Here is a 20,078-nt window from a genome sequence, read left to right on the forward strand (position 1 = left end):
AATTGAGCAGAAGAAACACTGAGGGTGCAGAAAAGTTACAGAACTATGGCCCATTTTCCAGGTGGAATTCACTGAATTTTGTGCAGGTTTTCATCATGTCCCAGGTCTTTTTTGTTCTTCTGATTGTAATTTCAGGTTATACTGTAAACTGTAGCAGTTCATGGATATCTGTTTTATATGTTAATGTTCATGCATTCTTCCTGCTGTTTATGCAGCTAAGGAATTTGTGCATTTACCTTTGCATTACTTGGATCTTAACAAGCACAGCATTTTTGGGAATGCTCAAACTTAGGTAATTTTGCTCCTTAATTCTCTTAGCTTCTTTCCAGCAGCAGCACTGAGCCAGTATACTCACCAGCTCTCAGGGGAATTTAAGGGAAAACGTTGGTCCAGACCTAGGGTTATGGAAAGGTGAAAGATGAACGTTTGAGTTTGAACATTAGGAAAATGAAAAACATTACTTGTGAATGGATATAACTGGTTGTAGAAGAAAAGGCCAATAGAGAGAGTATAAAAAAGGGAAAAAATAGGTAGGCAAGAAAGGATAGTAGCAGAAAAAAGTAAATGAACTGATAGGAGAAACTTACCACAAGTAGGAAGCTGATGTGTATATTTTCAAAGCATACTAAGCCCATCCTGTTTTTTTCTGTATAGAAGTCTTCAGCATCTCACTTTGCCTTTAAAATCTACAAGTACTTTAGCTGAAAGTTTTATGTGTCTCCTTGTGCCCAGTTCTGATTTTTTAGGGAACGTGCTGCAAGAGAGAGTTGCAGTGGCCCTGCTCTCATGCATAACGAAAGTTAATGAGTGAAAGTGAGTGCTCGATAATGTGGGATAGAGTTCATTGTTCACTGGGAGGAAGATGAGAGGAGTTATTGTGGAAAAACAATATTTGTCATATGCAAATCCACTAATTGTGTTGTTCACATGAGCGGCTGTTGGAGCACTAGGCTGTATACATGCAAAATCCTAAGGGTTGGGATTGAAGTATCACTATCAGAGAGGTGCCAGATTAAGTCAGAGTAGGTACTTGGAAACTGAATTACTTCTTTGGATTTGTTTAGTGCATTGACCCACTCAGCACTGGTAGAATTTAGTGACAGATTTTGAAGGGAGCACCTGACTGCAATGAAGGGAATAAGTGGGAAATTATGCCTTTCAGACATTAGTCATCTTTGTTTTACAAGACTGTTGATAAAAAAAATGCTGGTGTTTTGGTTTATGTTCTGAAGTTTCTTATAACACAGATGGAATTGAAAAAGAAACTAAAAAATAAAAGAGAAAATAGCATCTTATCCAAGAGAAAAAAAGCTAAATGGAATACCTTGGCACTTCCTGGGATGCTTGCTTCTTCTTTCTTGGTAAAAAAAAGAAAGCTTTCAAATCAAATTTGAAAGCATGGATTAGAATGTGTGCCCCATGTATATGTCTCCTACTTTTTTAGGAAGACAATATAGTAGCAATAGTATATACAGTAGTAATTGCTCAATGCAAATTAAAAAGTAAATTCTGAAGGGAAAATCCTCCATAATGAAAAGAATCTTTAGAAAAATATTCAGTTTACTGAAATTTCATTATCAGATGAAACTACATCCAGAGGACCCAACAGTTCAAAATACATAATTTTTATGAAGACTTCAACAAATTCTATAAAACTAGGAATCACATGTAGGAGAAAAGCATAAATTTTTAGTGATATTGAGGACCCTCACCGAATGTTGGAATCCAGGATAAATACCTTTGCAGTGGGTTTTGTTATTAAAAGTCTGTCTTGAATTCTCTGTAGTGGAACACTTCTGAAAGGCATTTCCTATCTCTGATTGTTGATTAGCACGGGTCACAGAAGTAGCTGGTGAAGCCCCAGAGGAAATGATCATGTGCAGCCCTGTACGCTTTCACTCCCCTCTTAAACTGTTCATATCCTGTTTTGTAAATGTGTAATGATTAAATGTTTCACAGAAAAACAGAACTTGGAAGGTGTGGTATTCTAGATTTGTTTATAAATATTTTTAAATGCATGTCACTTTTCTAGTCATGTTTATAGTCTGATGTTTTATTGCCATACTGCCCATAATGTCCGAGCTGGGACTGGGAACCTTGTGCCACAAGCTGCCATTGACCCCTTCAGAAAATCTTTCTCAGTCTATGTCCAATGTAGTACAGAATACTTTTGTTGGCAGAAGTGATGGTCAAGCTTAAGGATGTTAAAACATCATTTTTAAGATATGCTTTTCATGCAATTTCTGGTTCCCGTTTGCCTTCTGCTCAGCAAAACCAGCTGGGAATGAACAGTACAGTGTGGCCTCAGAATCATAATTCTGCAGCTGAGGAAAGAGGTTATTTACCAAATGCTTCAGGCTTTTCTAAAATGAGACTGAAACCAAGGAATATTTTGAGATTTCTCCTCACATACACAAGCTGTGCATTATTTCCCCATGGAAAATATGATTTTGTGTGAAGATACTGTTTAGATACTGCTCCTGTGTTGCCTGTACTCCAGGAGTGACTGTGAGTGGCAGTAGAAGGTTTGGGAGTGCAAGGAATGTACATCAGAACCATTTTCCACAGATCTTATTACTGTCCAAGTACATAAAACGTTGACTCAGATTTCCACTGAGAGAAAACACTGAAGGTCTGTGGAAAGCTGCAGTCATCATTGGCAATCCTCAGAATTAGCATGAGGTTAGCGAGCTCCTGGCTAACGCAAGCTGTCTTGATCACATGGATGGTATTTAGGTTTTGGACTTAGCATTTCTTGGCAAATTTGCTCTTGGTGAAGGATGTTAGTTGGGCTTGATGTAACTAGGTAACTTCATGTATGAAAAAATATAGTGATTTCTGAGAACATTTATCCAATAGCGAGTTTAAATACTTTTAGAGGATGGAAGTCCAAGAGAACTTGTTAGGATTGTCCATCCAGAGCATTGGAGACCCCAGAGACTTCAGAAATCATTATGTTTATGCAGCCTTCCCTCATATGATCTAATTATACCTACAGACAGCATTGCTGACCTGTTGTTGAACAGATCAGCAATCCAGACGAGCTGGTGGGATTTGAAGAACAATTTTTGTCTTGTTCTACAACACAACCCTAGAGATGTGGAGAAGTAGCACTGTATGTATGAACACAGCTTGGAAAAGGGAAGAAACAGAAAGTGCCTCCAGCTTTTTGAACATAGTTGATAGAGTGGTAGGTAACACTGGGAAATGGTGAAAGGTATAAAGCAGAGAGAGTTTCAGACAAGGAGTGTTGTGTTTCAAAATAGAAAGGTCTTTTCTGAAGGTTGTATTTAGACAACCTATTAGAACTGGGTGTGTTAGATTCTATCTTCCTTTTAATGAAAGAAGACCTGAATGTTTTATACAGTAACAAACATTTGCATGCTATATAAAGTGATTTTTATGTTAAACGTATTTATTCCATAAGTTTAGACAAATGCTTTAAGGAATGAGTCTGGTATAATCTACTTCAACATTAACAAAATTTTCATCAAGGAGATGATGAAAGCAAGTTAATGCAAGCTTAAAATGACATTTTTAAACTTTTTAAAAATAATTTGGACTTCATTGTATATTCCATAATGTACAAGCTGCTTAAAATATACTTCATATATACTGTCGTATTTAAAAATTGAGCAGAAGGAAATCAGTGGTTTTCCATCTCTGAGCAGAAGCCTTAGCTTAATTCAGCATTCCAGATTTAATAACCTAACTCAGAACAGTTTGGCATGGCTTCATCCTGTGCTCAGGGGTGGTTTACTGAGGGACCTGCTTACTATTTTTGGGTAATATGAGAAGCCACAACAGTATAACCTCCATGGGTCTCTTGCAAAAGATGCCAAGATCATGACAAATCCCCAAGTACTAAGTCGTTTTCTTTGTTGGACATGGGAAATAGAAATAAATGCTTCATTCATGGTTTAAAATTTAAAATCTGTGTAATCTGTATTATAATAATACTCTGAAACTAGGTCATTCTAATTCTGGTTTACCCCTTTGTAGGGTGTTAACTGCAGGGGTGAAGTTTTTGTTTTCTACCCTCTTTGCAATGTAGTCAGGACAACACTTTTAGTAATAAATTGACTTCAATCTCATGTCCCAACTATCACTTACTTTTAAGTCTATAATTTGTTCTAATGTCTATTATAAGGAAGCAAAACATGACTAGATGAATTTGAGAAATCCGATGTGTAAAGTGTTGTGAAATAACCAACCCAGAGCTATTAATTGAGACAGATATATATATATATATATATAAAAATATATATATAAAACACTTCCTATGTATTTTTGCTTATGTTACATGTGAGAATTTTTAATAGGAGGTACGATTCCAAAAGCCATGGAGAAAGTGTATCAACAATGAAATAATAGTTTTAAGAGGCACTGTAAGGCTGGTAATCCTGAATTTTACCTACATGTTTTTTGTTTACTTTATGGGCTTGATGCTAGTCTAGACCTGCCACTAATGCTGCTAGCTTCAAAGCTGCTTCAGTGCAAGAGGAGCCTCCCTCTGCCTTTTCTACCTCCGGCAGTGTGGTTGTTTGAAGCTGTTCTTTGTTTTCAGTCTGCACATCATAGTGTTAGTCTGCATATAACACAGGCATTCAGGTTCTTTCAACTCCATGTAGCAATAACATTTATGAGAATGTTGTTGGGGTTGCAGTCAAAATGTTCATAGGTAGTGTAAAAGCGTGGTGTTACCTTAGCTGTACCTTTCACTCAAATCACCTCACTGCAAGACAGTGTCCCCATTAATTCAAAATGACTGAAATACAAGGTTGAAGAGAATCAAAGCCAAACAGAGAATACATTTTGAAGACTGTAAGTAGACTTTGGTGGCATAGAACATCCCAGGTGAGACAATTGGTAAGCCTGCAGGGACTCTGTTGCATGAGTATTCTGAATAACTAAGCAATTAAACTTTTAGGATCATGGGCATGCAACAGAGTACCTCAGTGCTAAGCACTGCATGGATATGTGGAGGTTTTCACTTCACAAAAAGGATATGAAAATGTGACATAAAGCAGTGATTCAGAAACAACTGATGATTAGTCTATCCAAATCTTAGGTGAGCAGCTTTGTACTCCAAGAACACCTGGTAAAAGTTTCTAAAGATGAAAAGTTAGGCCTCAGAATCTCTTGAAAACAGGGTCAATGCCCCAGGTTACCTCAAATTTGCACTGCCAGATTCTTAGTATTTGAGAAGTATGAGCAGTTGGCATCGCATTGATGCTGATAGGAACACAGAACTTGCAGAAAACCTCATTTTTAATATTTGATACCTAGACACAAGTATTTACCTGTATTTTGCTTAGTAAACACCCGTTCTTTATAACACAGATGATTTGGTAAAAGATTTGCATGTTGTTTTTCCTTTTATTTGGTTCCAAAGTTTAAGACAGTCTTAAATGTCTTTTAGTATCTGATTCAGATATGCTGTTCTCTCATATGATGTTAGCTTTCTATCTGAGTGTGATAATAATAATTGCTCTTAATAATCAGGTATAGGCTAGGGAGTATATAGAATACCATGTAAGTTTATATGTATTTACCCTATCTTCATTGCCCAAACAAAAATGAATAAATAGTAAGAAAGGAGCCTGGCAATTTCTACCTGTGAGTAACATGGCTGGCAGGTTAATTGCAGGCTTAGGCATGAATATGCAAAGGTGGAGATGATTCACGAGTGCAGGAATAAAAGGACAATGAATGGAGTCTTTGGCTAGATGTACAGTTATGCCTGGCACCAGGGAGGATGAATATAATACTTCCTCAATTGTGCAATCATTATGATCAAGAACAAGTTCTTCCATGAGCAGAACTGCAGTGAAACCTGGTTTGTGTGGGTCCATAACATTAACCTCTTCACCTTGAGCTTCTCCCCAGTATCTGCAGCTGCAGTTTCTTTGGTCTCCCTTGCCTCAAAGCAGTCCCCTGTACTCTTTTCCTTGTCATATTTCTTCCTCCTCTCATGCTCCCTTGACTGCCAGCTATTCAGTTACACTTTGCTCTTAACTTTAACAAACCAAACTCTTAAATCCCTTCTGTGGCCTTTCCCCACATTGGTAAGTTGTAAATTTTAACCCTTGTTTTTGAAAATGCAGCCGATACAATGTGAACCTTAAAACACTTAAGACACTTGTAGCCTTTAGACACTATTTAGATGGAATAGAAAAATTTGAGATGTTTGAAGTCTAAAGTTTTATTGGATTGTCAGAAGCTTTTAAAAATCTCTATTCCTTAAGATGCAAAGAAGCCCTTGAGTAACTCCTAGTTAGATCTTACCAGCTAAGGAGTAAAGTAAAAGGTTATTCTTTCTATCAGTCATGTATTTGTTGATGGGCTTTTAAGTTTTGCCACTTCTTTGGTAACTTGTTTGCAATGCTACATAGTGGATTAGAAAAGGTTTCTTTAATATGCCGGTGTCAGATAATATGAGTGGTGCACTCTGTGTGGTTTTTTGACCATAAGGATTTGCAAAATGCTCATTTGCAAGGTTACAGAATACTAAGATGAATCTGGACAGTCTTCCCACACAACATGTTTTTAGCTGCAGTAAAACTTCACAGTTAATCTGTCGTGAAAGTTGTGGCTCTGGCAGTTTTTGCTGTTGTTTCAGTACACCACAGTTGCATTTCTCTTTCTCCCTGGTTTTGCTTTATGTTCTGTGACAGTTGAGTCACTTGGTGAGTGTTGATGAGCTCTGCTTTTTTTTGTGGCTTTTGAAAATGCTTGAGTGGTGAAAAGAGCTGGAATGAAACAGGATTGGCCCTACTTGTGCTTCCTTGCTGATTTTCTGCAGATTTTTTTCAGCGTAATTTCAATGTGAAACAGATGATAGTGTGGTGATCCAAATAGATTTGAAAAATAATATGACATTTACCAGAAAGTACTTATGAGGAATAAAGACTGAATTGGGTTCACGGCTCTTTGGGTTGCAGAGGAATGAAGCTTTGATCAATAATCTTGAAGTACACACAATTGCTGCTGATGTCTTTAGTGGATGTATGTAATGAGGACAAGGCAGTTGTGTAGAACTGTGTGCTTATCAGAACCACCCAAAAAACCCTCTAAAGTAGTTCCTGCTTTAAAGGGTGATCTCTGATTGACACTGTCAGAATGGGGCTACAGGGTCCCAGCAGATGGGTGTTTTTTGGAGACTGATAGTGAAAACACAGCTCGAGAGAGGCTTTTCCAAAATGAGCTTATAAACTTCGGGAACATGTAAATAGGGCAGTAACTATCAGGAATAGAACAATGACTTCCAGTATGCATGTTACTGGTACAGCTCGTTCAAGAGTACTGAGTCAGTCTTCTCTCCTTCAAAATAGAAGTTGTAAAAGGTAACAGCAAAACAAGAGGGACATCACTGATAGGGTCTGAGTAATGAATGAGTCTTTTACAATAAATGTAAAAAAGACATCAGGCTTATTTTGTCATAAAGGAATTTGAGGCAGAGCTAGATTACAGAGTACAAATTCCTCCACAGAGGAGATACAAAGTGCTAAAGGCTTTTTTAATTTAGTGGAAAATGAGTCATAGTCATAAACAGAAACAAGATAAAGTTGAAGTAGAAACTAGGTACTCAATTAAATATGAGAAACAATGAATGAGCAAGGAGATGGTGCAGTGTCTGTCCCTTGATTTCTTCCAGTGAAAACTGAACACTTCTCAAAAAGGTGCATTTCCATAAAATAGTACAAAAAATAAGGATGTGATATATAGGACATTAAGTTGTCTTAGGCCTGGTGTCCTGTGAAACTTAATAAAATGACCAGATCACTTTGACTGAAGACAGTAATGTAGCAACTTATCCACAAAAAGCCTATATGCAATTACAGTTACAGTGCCAGTTCTACACACTGACCTATTTGAGTGCTAAAGTAATGCAGTGGTTAAATTCATGATGAGAATTAGTCACAAACCTTTCTCAATCTTACATTTTATGTTTGTCTTTTAAAGCTCTTGTCATCTCACAACGCTTTTATTTGTAAAGCAGTGTTACTAATTAGTACACACGATACTGAAAAGGGTGGTAGGAAAACAGTGCTGAAAATCCAGGAGAGGAAGGGTTAAAATACAGTTTTATTTGCAATTCACAATAATTACTCACTTTTTTCAATTGAATGAATGGCAGTGGCCATGTGGATGCAGAGCAAAGTATGTGATGCTATTTTTCTAAAATGTTATGGCTTTAAGATTATCTCAGGATTGCAGAAGGGAAAGCAGGAGGGAGATGGGCTTTTCCAAAGAGTTAAGCAAAAATGTTTAAAATGGTATTTTAGGGTTAAATGACTACAAAAATATACTGATTATTGTTAGAGCAACTGCAAGAACTTTTTAAAATGTCAGTCTTTGTTCTGAATTCATTTTCTTTATTCTGAACTAATTTTCTTCTGAAGGAGGCTTTCAGGAAAGATTATAGGAACATTATAGTCACATTTACTGCACTAATTTTAGGAATGAGGAAGATGCTTTGGTATCAGTGCAGCAGCCATAGTGATTTTTTTAAATAATTTGTTGTTGTTGTTGTTGTTATTGTTATGAGGGGCTTTCTTGCTTAGCAATATGGCCTTTTCATTTCTTTAAAAGTAGCTGCAGGGAGAGGTCAATTGAGGGAGTGCAGCTGATGCCCCCTGGGAGGGGGACATAGCTTGAATTACAAGATACCTGATCATTAGCACCCTCCCCAGAAGGATATGAGTGCTGTAATTAAATGCTGTGCTATATTTTTGTGTTCAGCTTTAGTTTGGGTAAGTGCTAAATACCCTCAATTTTAACCATACTCAGATGGGAAAATGACCAGCTGCAGGAGCAATTCTTGGTCTTACACGTTCTGTACCTTGTCAAACTTTTCATGGTATCTACTCTGCGTCTTGACCTCTGCCCCCTGCACACTAATCTCTACAAAATCTAGAAGACTGTTCTATTTAATAGAAAGAACATAGCAAGAAATGTTAGATGGGTCTGGAAGAAGAAAGCTGTCAGTAATACCTGGTATTTGATTCCAAATGAGGTGCAGTGCTCTAGTTTTTTATTTTCTGTGTTTTTTCTTGCTCCAAAGTTGAACTGTTACATGTCAAGTGAAGCAGCTTGTAATTTTTCTTATTTTTGCCATCCTAGTCATTTAAAGCTAACTCTGGGTCATGAATTAGAATAATCTTCCATTTCCTTCCCTGTCATTAGCAGGGCTTTGAGTGCTGAATGGCTTTTAGGAGAATTACGCATTTCCTTTTATTTTCCTCTCTGGCCTCTAGAATAAGCTACAGGGAGATGAATTTTATTTCACTGAAGCTTTCCTCTTAGAAAATAAAGTGAAAACTGTGCCATAAATCCAGCCCCAAGCATCTAGTCTGGGGAAAGGCCAATGTTTGATAATGACTTTATGGGTTCTGATGGGTTGCGTGACAGTTCAGTTTCTAGAGCCATCTGTGTGAGAGTAGCCTTACCTTCTGCAGACCTGGGAATGGAGAGGAGAGCATCATCAGCAAATGAGTAGCAGATGAGAGGAAAAAATAAACTTAATTATTGTCACTGTTCATTTGAGGAAAAAACGTGTTCTAATATCAAACTTTGTGTTGCTAATTGCCATTTACTCTCATCCTTTCCCATTTTCTTTGTTGAAACATGTGCCCACTAAAAATGAGTGAATGTTCCTCATGAAGGGAACTCCTTAAACTCAGGATTTAGAAACTAAAACAGTGATTTCCTGTCTCTCTGTCAAAAGAAATCATTTTAATTATTTACAATTCTCTTCCCATTTCCTACCTTTGTTTTAAATATGGTTGAAAGAATTGTTAGGTGAAATAAGTACATATGCAGATAATTTTTAAGCAGAGCTACAGAACAGTCAACATCTAATTTATAAAATACAGATGGTGGGTCTGATAGGGTTGAAAGAATTCTTAGGTAAAGTAAGTATACAGATATGGATCATTTTTAAGCAGACCTACACAACAGCCAACATCTAACTTATAAAATACAGATAGTGGCTCTGAGCTGCTGGAGGTATTTGGGGGTCTTCTTTACATTAGATATATTCAGTTCCTTTGGCATTTTTTTTTAGAGTTCATAATATAAATAGGAAGTTTGATGCATAGCAACAGCAAAATATATAGCAAAATTTTATATTGTGGATTGGAAAATAATTTTCCAGTGGTGATTTCACATAAATGAAGACTCTTGAGGGGCAAATTTTGCACTGCTCTGAAATCAGTGAAAAAACTGATCCCGTGAGGCCTTTTCTCTGTCAGCATTCTCCTAATTCACATGGGGAACACCTTTTCAGTTTTAGAGAATTGAAAGTGCAACCTTGCTCTGAGCAACATAGATAAGGTCGTGCATATGCATATATGTGTTCTGCATCTCCTTTATGCATGAACATGTTCAGGATCTCTTCATAACCTTAGATGATAAGTTCTTGGCTGCAGAATCACACTTCCAAGAGGCTGAAAAATTTAGTTAAACAGTACTTTTATCTAGTCTTTATCTTCTATTTTCTCTTTCAGTGCACAGTCGTATAAGCAGATTCTGTGCCATAGAGGTAGAGATGAAAATCCTCTCAAAACTTCCCCTATTATGGACCACTTGTCAGAATATTCTGATCTGGCTTCTTCCCTATGGCAGAAGTGGAGAGATGTATCTCCCTAGGTGGGAGAAGGGAGTGAAAGAGGGGTTTATTCCATCCATCTTGCACAGGACTCAAGCAAACCTGGAAGCTTCTCTTTAGACTGGTACTTAAAGTAGTCTAAATTATTAGCTGAGACCTAGCACAACTTCTAGGTGGCTAAATTGAGACAAAGCCCTAGAAATATTTTGTTGTGCACGCTCTGTCCAGACATAGTATTTGGACAGTCTGGGCCCTGACAAAGGAACCAAACCAGTTTGGTTACCAGCCTACCAGTAATTAGTGGGTTTGTGCCCAGATGTCTCAATGCGCAGGTGTATCTAAAGTTTGGTAGAAAATAGATCAGATTAACCCATTCTCAATAAGTATAAATGACATTTCAGTCTGACCCGTCATTTCATTGGCAGATTCAGGCACAAGGTAGTGTTAATTTTATCATCTTTGGAAAGAATATACTGAACACAACATCAGTGTGTTGTCTGTGATTTATTCTTTGTGACTCCTGACAGGGTTTCAGCCACTGGTTTATTCCTGCCAATGTCACACCATCGGAAGCTATTAGCTAAAGTTTTGACAGTTCTTGCCTCTTTATCCACTGTCATGACACCATTTACTAGCTCTGTGCTCTGTATACTTGCATGCATTTGATCTTGACTAATCACCTAATTGGATTGTGTTAATCAGCTTTTAAACTGTTTTTATTGGAGACCTTTGGCTGAGATGTTGTGACTGTGTCAGCATAGTTGGAATTTCTGTTTGAATGTAGTGTAATAAATTTTAAACTCCAGATGTGATGAGTTTCACTGTTTGAGAGTGTGGTGTAATGTCAGTGAGCTGGACCTGCCTACTTGGTTGGAAATCAGGAAAAAAGAGGACAAAACATGCAACTTCTTGTAACTGTTTGTAGAACCACTGTGGGGAGGTAAGGAAGGTGTAGAGTTCCTGGTGTATAGAGAGCAATCCTGGTAGAAGCTAAGTGTACAGCTACTTACACAGCAGCTATTGCCAACTCTGAAACATGTTGCAGCTTTTTTTCCAGCCCATCCTCAATTTCTTATCATGGCTGTAGTGCTACAAGTAACTATGTTCTCAGATCTTCCCACAGATATGCTTATTTAAGATGTTTCCTGACCTTGTTCCATCCAAAACAAGCTTGGTTAATTCATGCAGGCTGGAAAACATGTCTGTGTTTAGCCCTGTCTGATGCACTTCTGTAGGGTGAGGCATCTCAGGTTGGACTTCATGATCTTGGTGGATTTTTCTAACCTTAATGTTTCTATAATTCTGTGGTCTGGCAGGAGGGCTGTGTGAGTGAGCTGGGCAATAATCTTTATCATTAAATCATAAAAAGTTGGCTGGAAGTGGCTTTAGAAGTCTTGAATCAAAACCATTTCCAGCACTATCTCTGATGAACTTGGTCTTTGTCCAGCTTAGTCTTGAAAAACTCCAAGAATCATTGTTGCACCATCCCGCTGGACAGCCTGTTCCACTGCTGCCTGGAATTTTGTTAATCACATTTGTCAAATCTGAAGCATCCAAGCTGTAGTTTGTGATGTTTACCACTTGTTGTATTCCTGCTACTTCCAAAGTGAATTTGGGTCTGTCAGTGCTCCAGAAGCTCTTTAAACCATTGTAGGCTGCGATTAGATTGCCTCTTGACCTTCCCTTTGCAACACTAACAAAGCCCAGCTCCCTTAACCTTTCATTGTGGGTCACATGCCTTCTGTGTGGTGTTTGTATTATTTGTGAAGAAGGCACACTGTTGGTTCCTATTTATTTGGAGTGCACCATGACCTCCAGGTCATTTCAGCAGGGCTGCTACACAAGCAGTCAATTTCCAGGCTTCAGTGATGTATGGCTTTAGTCTGCTCAGAAACCAAACTTCATACTTGTAGTTGAACATGATGAAGCTTCTGTTGTCCCAGTCCTCAGTTTGGATCTCTTAGGGAGAGATTGAGCTAAAAAGTAATTTATGATTGTCCACAAAGTTGCTGAGGGGTCTGTTTTATCACTCAAGTTGATGAAGATACTGAACAGTATCAGCCTGCTACTTATATTGTGGTACTTTGCTGATGACCAGAGCAGTGGTAAAGTCCCTTCAGGACTGTCAGCCCAACAAAACAGTTTTCAACAGAGCTGTGAATGTGTTCATCTGGCCCTTACTTCCTTGACTCTCAAGTGAGTATGAGAGAGTCACAATGTCAGAAAGTGTAATAAGCCAAGATGTATTGTGTGCACCTCTCTCTCCCCATCCCCAGAGCAGGTTATTTTTGCTGCAGAAAGCAGTCAGCTTGATGAATCATGGTCTGCCTGTGTTGAGTCTTTTTGATTGCCTTCTTGTCCTTTATGTGTCTGGAAGTAAACTCCCAGGAATATGTTTCCTACCTGTACAAGGACTGAGATGAGGCTGACCAACCTGTTGTTCACTTGGTTCTCCTTCTTGCTTTTCTTAAAATAGGTATATCAGTCTTTTTCCAACTCTGGGGACGTACTCTGTTCATGTGCATTTTCTTGTACATAATGGCCACACAATCACATCAGCCAACTCTTTGGCACCCCTGGATGAATCCCCTCCAGTCCCAGGTGTTTGAATAAATACACTGAGTTTTGCTAATGAGTTTCTAACCAGTTGCTTACAAACTGCCCACTACCCAAACTTTCTAAAACTGTAGTGGTCCATGCAGGAGTCTGGAAGCAAGTTTTTCCATATTGTGATTCTGCTTCAACAATCTCTGGGACTACATTTCCCCTGAACTTCCTTTTGCTGCTGGCATTGCTTGCAGAAGCCCTTCTTGTTTCCCTTTGCCTAGCTGGCTAATTCAGCTGGAGCTGGCCTTTGACCTTCCTGGTGTTAACCCCTAGTGACCGAACAATGTGTTTATCCTCCTTCTCTGGTGCCTTTTTAACCAGCAGAGCTGCTCGTTGGCGAGGACGTGTGCCTGCACCTTGGGTGTTCATGGAAGCGCCAGGAAGCTGTGAGTGCACAGACAGTGTTCCCGTCGCTCTCCCTCCAGGGCAGAGGAGTGCCTGCTAAAGATACCATCTGAATATTTACATCATTTCAGTCACTTGCTTTTGTACACATGTAACAGGTCATGAGAAACTATTACTTTCCATATCCCTGATGGCTATTTGCAATATGACTAATTTATCTCAGCAGGCACTCTATTATAAATATGTATTATATTGGGATAGTGCTGTAAATGGCCATGTTGTTCAGAGGAATTGCTCAGGTTCAACATAATACTTTTCCAGTTACACTACAGTGCTGCCATTTTTTAATTTAGTGCAGTTAAAGTGTCATAAAATTGAAATATAGGAAGTGAACCTGTCTGCTTTTTACTTCAGAGTCCACATAATGGTACAATCTTAATACAGTCTGTATTTTAAAGTTAAGGTAAAGCAATGCATATGTAAAACTTTGACCATGGTTTTTCTATATGGATACTGATGTATGCCATGGAATTGTTTATGTCCAAAGCACTTCAGAGTGAGTGGGTGTGATGGAGCTCTGATGGTGACATGAGGGAAGAAATCTCCTTCAGTCTGGTTGTCCTGCTCTCACATTCTTTGGGAACTGTGCCGGCTGAGATAAGCAGTTTGTCTTGCCTTAGTGTTGCCACCTCTTTGTTCTCAGGACTTTTACATATTGCTGCTTTAAATTTCTCTTACACATATTTAGTTTGAGTGAATGTGTTTTCTAGTACATTTTACTAGTAACTACAACTTGTCAATAGGATGGGTAGATATATAATGTTGTGAAAGCTTTTCAGGTCAAATTTTGAGTGGATGTGTTTTCTAATGCATTAATGGCAGCTCAAATATCCACTATTTCACTAATTGTATTTCTTATTCAAGCTGAAATGGCTTATTCCTGGGCTGTTTTCTAGTATCAAAGTAACAAAAGAGCAGTTGACTTTTACCTTAATTAAGTTTACTCAAAGAGACATCAGTGTGCAAGGTCTGCTGCACAATTGTGTTTCAGAATTATGTTTCTTTTAAGAAGGCATCTCAAAGGTCACAAGAGACACTTCTTGAAAGATTTTCAATAGCAGCTTGTTTGCAAGATGAAATTCCAAATCAGTAAATGAATAATGAATAGAATTGTAATTGGATATGTAACAATAAGTTTTAGAAGTGGATAAGGTAGAACATGTCCAGTGTGAACAGAAAAAAAAGTGCACTACTTGAAATCAGAAAAGACACCTGAGCTGTACAGCTGCTTGAGATTTAACTTTTTCTCTGGATAATTCTGTCTGTTCTAACATACTTAGTTGATTTTTGGTGGGGGGAGTGGGGGAAATTTTTTGGTTTTTGTTTGCTGGTAACTTTTGTCTCAGTACCTCAGTTACTTCCTGCACTTATCTGCTTCTTTGTGGAGTTAGGGAATACTTTGTTATTCATGAGGAACTAAATCAATCATCACTTTCTCATGTCATCTTGCATTGCATCAGCTTCCTTTTTCAGATGAAATGGATGGGTGTAGCTCCTTATGGAGTTTAGCAGTGCTGTTTGCTGTCTTGGTTTTGGATGGTGGTTGCTCAATATTAGCCTAAGCATTTAAACATTGCAGTTAATTTATATTTATCCATGCCAATGCGAGGCTTGGAGTTTAAGCACTGTTGAGGTAAATGGGCACTTTTACTGTGGTAATGTTGTACCATTATCCCTACAGTCATAATTGCAAAGATTTGCATTTTCAGTGGAAGTAGGTAAGGATTAAGAGCATAAGCAGGAGAGAGGTGGATTGTAGAGATATAACTGGGAATACAATTTGTCCTGCCAGCATCCTACCAATTGCTAATGATGTCTTAGAAGAAATAAAAGAACTTGGGACTGTTGTTTGCAAGATTGCCAATTAGTTTGTTTACTGTGGGGTCAATGGAATATTTTATGGAGTATGAGAGCTGACAGATAGCAAAAAATACCTTATCATTTCAAGTTCACTATTCAGTCTGGAGCTGCATTCATGTTTGAGTAGAAATGAAATTCTATTGAAACAGAAAAACTGAGATTTTTTTTTCTTTAGTGCATTGTACAGTCTGCTCCACTCTGATTCAGTTCCCTGATGTCATAAGAGTCTGCTACCTAAGTTATTACATTAATATTCATTGGGTAGATCAGTATTGCACTGCTGGAGCTGATAAATTTTGGTTTAGTTTAAAATCAGAGATGATATTTTATACATTATGTTAGCATACAATTTTTATTAGCATATCAGACTGGGAAAGAGTGATGCATTGCAGTAAAAAGCCAAGTATTTCAAGTTAATTGCTGTTCTATTAAGTAGAAGTGGTGGTTTCAGCATAAAAGAGTGTAGAGAAATGTTTGGCTAATGAAAAGAGTGCTCAGAGTGATAGTAATTGTTTGATGTAGTAAAGCTGCTGGCTGAAAATACTCACCTCTGCAGTCAGAACTGAGGGCCCTCAGAAGGAGATGCTGAGATGGGACCAATCCAGCATGCAGAAGCACTTGTGGGATGAGCCCAAAAGGCAGTGGTGCCCACCAAGGCCCATTGTGGTAGTAAAAATAAATAAAGAAATAAAGAGTTGCCAAGATAAGTATTCAGCAGCAGGTTTGTCTAACCTGACCTGCTCTTTTTGTCCAGAACAAGTTGTACAAGAGAGCCAAAACCACATTAAAGCACTTGGTTAGAGGGTAGCTGGTAGATGCAGGTGTGATCCACCAGATTCTCCTGCAGCACACACTGCCAGCCCACACAGGCAGGCAGCTCCTCTCACAGGGCCCAGTGAGGGCAGGGAGTCAAGGCAGGGGACTTTCTTAGCTGCTTTCCTTCTCTCCTGCTCATCCTCCTGCTGTGCTTTGGGCAAGTGTGGAGCTATCACTTCTTGGAACATGCCACCAGTCGTTGGCATCTCCTTGCCAGTTCCTCCCAGTTTACATACTGAGCATGATACTCTGTGTGGGAAATACTCCTTTGGCCAGTTTGGAACATCAGTATGTTATCAACGTTATTCTCATCCTAAATCCAAAACAGCACTGTACAAGCTGCTAAGGAGGAAAGCTAACTCTATCCCAGCTCAAGTTCCTTCTTGATTTCCTTCCACACCCACACCCTCAGATACTTACTTCCTCTACCATGACAGGGTTGCAGATAAAGCCAGAGGGGAGGAAGGGAATCCAGCTTTTGCTGACTGCTGTGGACATCTCTGTTCAGGAATGTTGAATGAAAGCTCCTGAGACACATTTTGATTCATAATACAACAGCAGTTTCCTCCCCTGTGCCCCACTTCAATGATGTTCTAACTGCTGTCATGGATTTCTGTGCACTGATTTGAGCACTGCAGTACCACAGGGTTATTTTTTGTCAGATTAGAAATATCCAATCTGCTGAACTTTGCATTGAAGATTGGATTTGTTTACTTCAGTCTCCCTCTTTTCTGTTTTTCTGCTGTAGAGAGCTGCTTGTTTTTGAAATGTGTCCTGTTATTTGAGGCAGCAGATGTATTTATGGCTCATTTTGTGATGATGTCTAAAGGCCAGATTTGAACAGGGATTGTGCTGCTGTACAAGACTTGGGGTAAGGTGGCTCCTTTCCCAGGAAAGTTCAGATAGGAAGTTTTTCTCTCTCTTCTAGCAATGGAGCATAACACAGGGATAATTTGGAAGAGTTAGAAATTGAACTCAGTGTTTGAAGATTGAGTACTGTCCTTTAATTGCAAACCATTCTTTATAATTTCTACATGTCAGGGTGCTCCTTCCTCTTACATCCCTAAACTCTGTCACTGGTTTGTCTTTTGTCTAGCTGCACCCATGAAACTCTGAATAAAAAATTGTTAAAATCATAAAGTTAATTTTGGGTGCCAGTGCAAAGAGGGAAGGAAACTTAGTGATCCATATATTCTGAAAAATCCAGTGAAACTACAAGGGATCAAAAGAGTTGTAGGGAGCATGTGAGAGGGATGTAGTACACTGATCATAGGTATAAAAATAAAGACCAAATATTAATAAGTATATATGGTAGAAAAATCTGTGTTTGTATATGCTGGTAAAAGTATATGAGCACATTCAGAAAAAAAAAGTTGGACTTAAATAAACTTTTTTATCTGTATTAGGATAATCATTGCAAACAGACCCATTTCAGAACCACTGGTGTTTGATCAGGTGTGCTGCCTTTTACTGTGATTGTAGGTAAAGATTCAGCTTTCTGTTCTAAAATAAGGTTATCTTGCTAATATTTAAGGATGAAGGAATTTGACTTAAAGTGGATTTGAGCCAAAAAGTGTTTGATACTGTTTTGAGATCATGGTAGTTTTTAGCTTAGCTTTTAAAGAGGTTTTCAGTAATTGTTTGGGTTTTTTTCCATCACACTGGACACTTCTTTTAGTGATTGGTGAAATCTGTATTTTTCCAGTGTGTAGTTTGATGAATAGACTGCTGTAGTTCTGTAGGTGCTTTTAATCTTTACTTTTTTAGCAGTGCATGCAAATTCTGTCATAGAAGAGTACTTCAGTAGACCTGGACATGCAAAGATCAAGTGCCCTTTCAGTAGCAAGAGTCCTGGACTCTAAGGGTTAATGAGAGTGGCAGGCCCTGGTTAGCATTATATAGTGCATGAATAAAATTTTTGTAATTGGTAAAGGTAAGTAGAGTATATTGCAGTCACTGGTACTGAGCTTACCAAAAGAGCATAAGAAGCATCTGCAGTTTAACACCATGACCACTGGGATTTCTAAGCTCACATTGCTTGTATATAACTCTGGTCAGCTCTTTGGCTGAAATAAATCACTCTCACCCTACTGAAATCAATGGAGCAGTTGTAAGTTTTATAAATCAAAGTTTGGCAATCTCATATATAAAAAAATTTATTGATTTGAAACATCATGGAGGTCTGAGTTGTAGGCTGCATTCATTTTTTATCTCTTAGGAGATGTTTCTTCAGTACTGATTATGCTACTTTATTCTCACCTAAGTTGACTTTTTGATAGATTTTAAGCTAATACATATTTTGTGGCACTTTTTAAGTAAACCATGCAAAGATTTGTTGCCTATTGTCTAGAAGACAATAAATGTAATAATTGAGATGCAGAATAAATAGTGTAGGAATATAGTGCACCAGTCTAGGATATGCAAAAAATAACACTTCTGTAGAACAGCAGGAGCAGTCAGGGCTCAGCTCTGAAATCCTTGTTGGAACCGGTACAAAAAGACACTTGTACTTTGAAGGACATTGCAACTTAAAGTTGAAACTGTTTTAAGAGAAATCATAAGAGCTGCAAAGCCTTTCTTCAGAGATTATATCAACCATTTTGGCACCTAATCAGTCGTTTCTCTCGTTGTTTTAAAAACACTAAAGCATTTCCAAGTGAGTGGAGAATAGCATTTGTACCAGGCTCTCCTGCTGTATTAGAAGTGCCTGCAATGCATTTCTTGGGGACGTGTGATTTGCAGCTAATGATCATGAAGAACCACCTCATGTTAATATTCTTCCAGTCCTTTTGTGCACTACCACTGGGTTGCTTGATGGAAGCTCACATTTCACGTCTCCTCCTATCCAAGGGTTATGTCATCGTAAATTGCCTGCGGCAGGACTTGGCATTCTCCTGGATTTCACTGTCTAATGGCACCAATCGGATGCCTCGTGGACCTCATCAGATATACATGACTGCTCTCAAATCTGGCCTCCTCATTCCGCCAGGGACTGAGGCTTGGACCCTAATGAGTGAGAAACTGGGAGGAAATGTGGTACTTCTAGACAATAAATTAGGTTCAGAAAAGAAGCATTTATCAGCTGAAAATGTTTACCATTTGGGGACTCTGGACCACACTTTGCACAGCAGCAGTGTAAGTAAATTGACTGGCATCAGATGAAATGATGCACTGAAATCAAACTGCTGAGCAATAGGCTATAGGCATGTCTTTGAAAATACAATGAAGTCAGCTGCTGTTCTCTATTGCAGCTTAAGCAGGGAAGGATATGCCCAGGGTTAGCTGCAGTTTGCTTTGGAATAATTCACTCTTCAGTAGAGATAGGTTATTATAAAACCTTGATCCAAAATAATTCTATTATTTATGTGATGTGTCACTTCTATAAAAAGGTAACATAAATGTATTGAGGTTGTTCTTCCTTGTGCTCTCAGAAGAAACTAAATCTCCACCATTTTTCTTAACATTTATAAGCAAACCTCTCTCATGTAATAATAAATCAGCTTATCCTAAGTTATTGCCAGTGTGTTTATGTGATGCTCTGTGCTGCTTAATTTATTTTTTTTACCAACATCATCTTCTATTTTCTAGTTATCTTTTCATTACATTCAGATGAAACTACTCTCTTAATAGTTAGTGGAAGATGCTGTGACTGGTACTTATGGCTGTCATGGATAGCACTCCTGTTACCCTATTCCTTTTCCATCTCTTTTCCTTTTATCTGTTGGATGCTTGCCACACACTATAATCACAAGCACTTTTAGGTCAGTGACTGCTGTGT

The 20,078-nt window shown here is 38.3% G+C and overlaps 1 protein-coding gene across 1 annotated transcript in view; it reads left to right on the forward strand.

The window, feature by feature from the left end:
• The window catches only part of CHN2 (chimerin 2), a 158,779-nt gene that overhangs the window by 33,370 nt on the left and 105,331 nt on the right, over positions 1 to 20,078 (forward strand). The window lies entirely within an intron of this gene.

Source organism: Zosterops lateralis (assembly GCF_965231275.1).
Source record: "Zosterops lateralis genome assembly, chromosome: 1".
In the NCBI taxonomy this organism is placed as follows: domain Eukaryota; kingdom Metazoa; phylum Chordata; class Aves; order Passeriformes; family Zosteropidae; genus Zosterops; species Zosterops lateralis.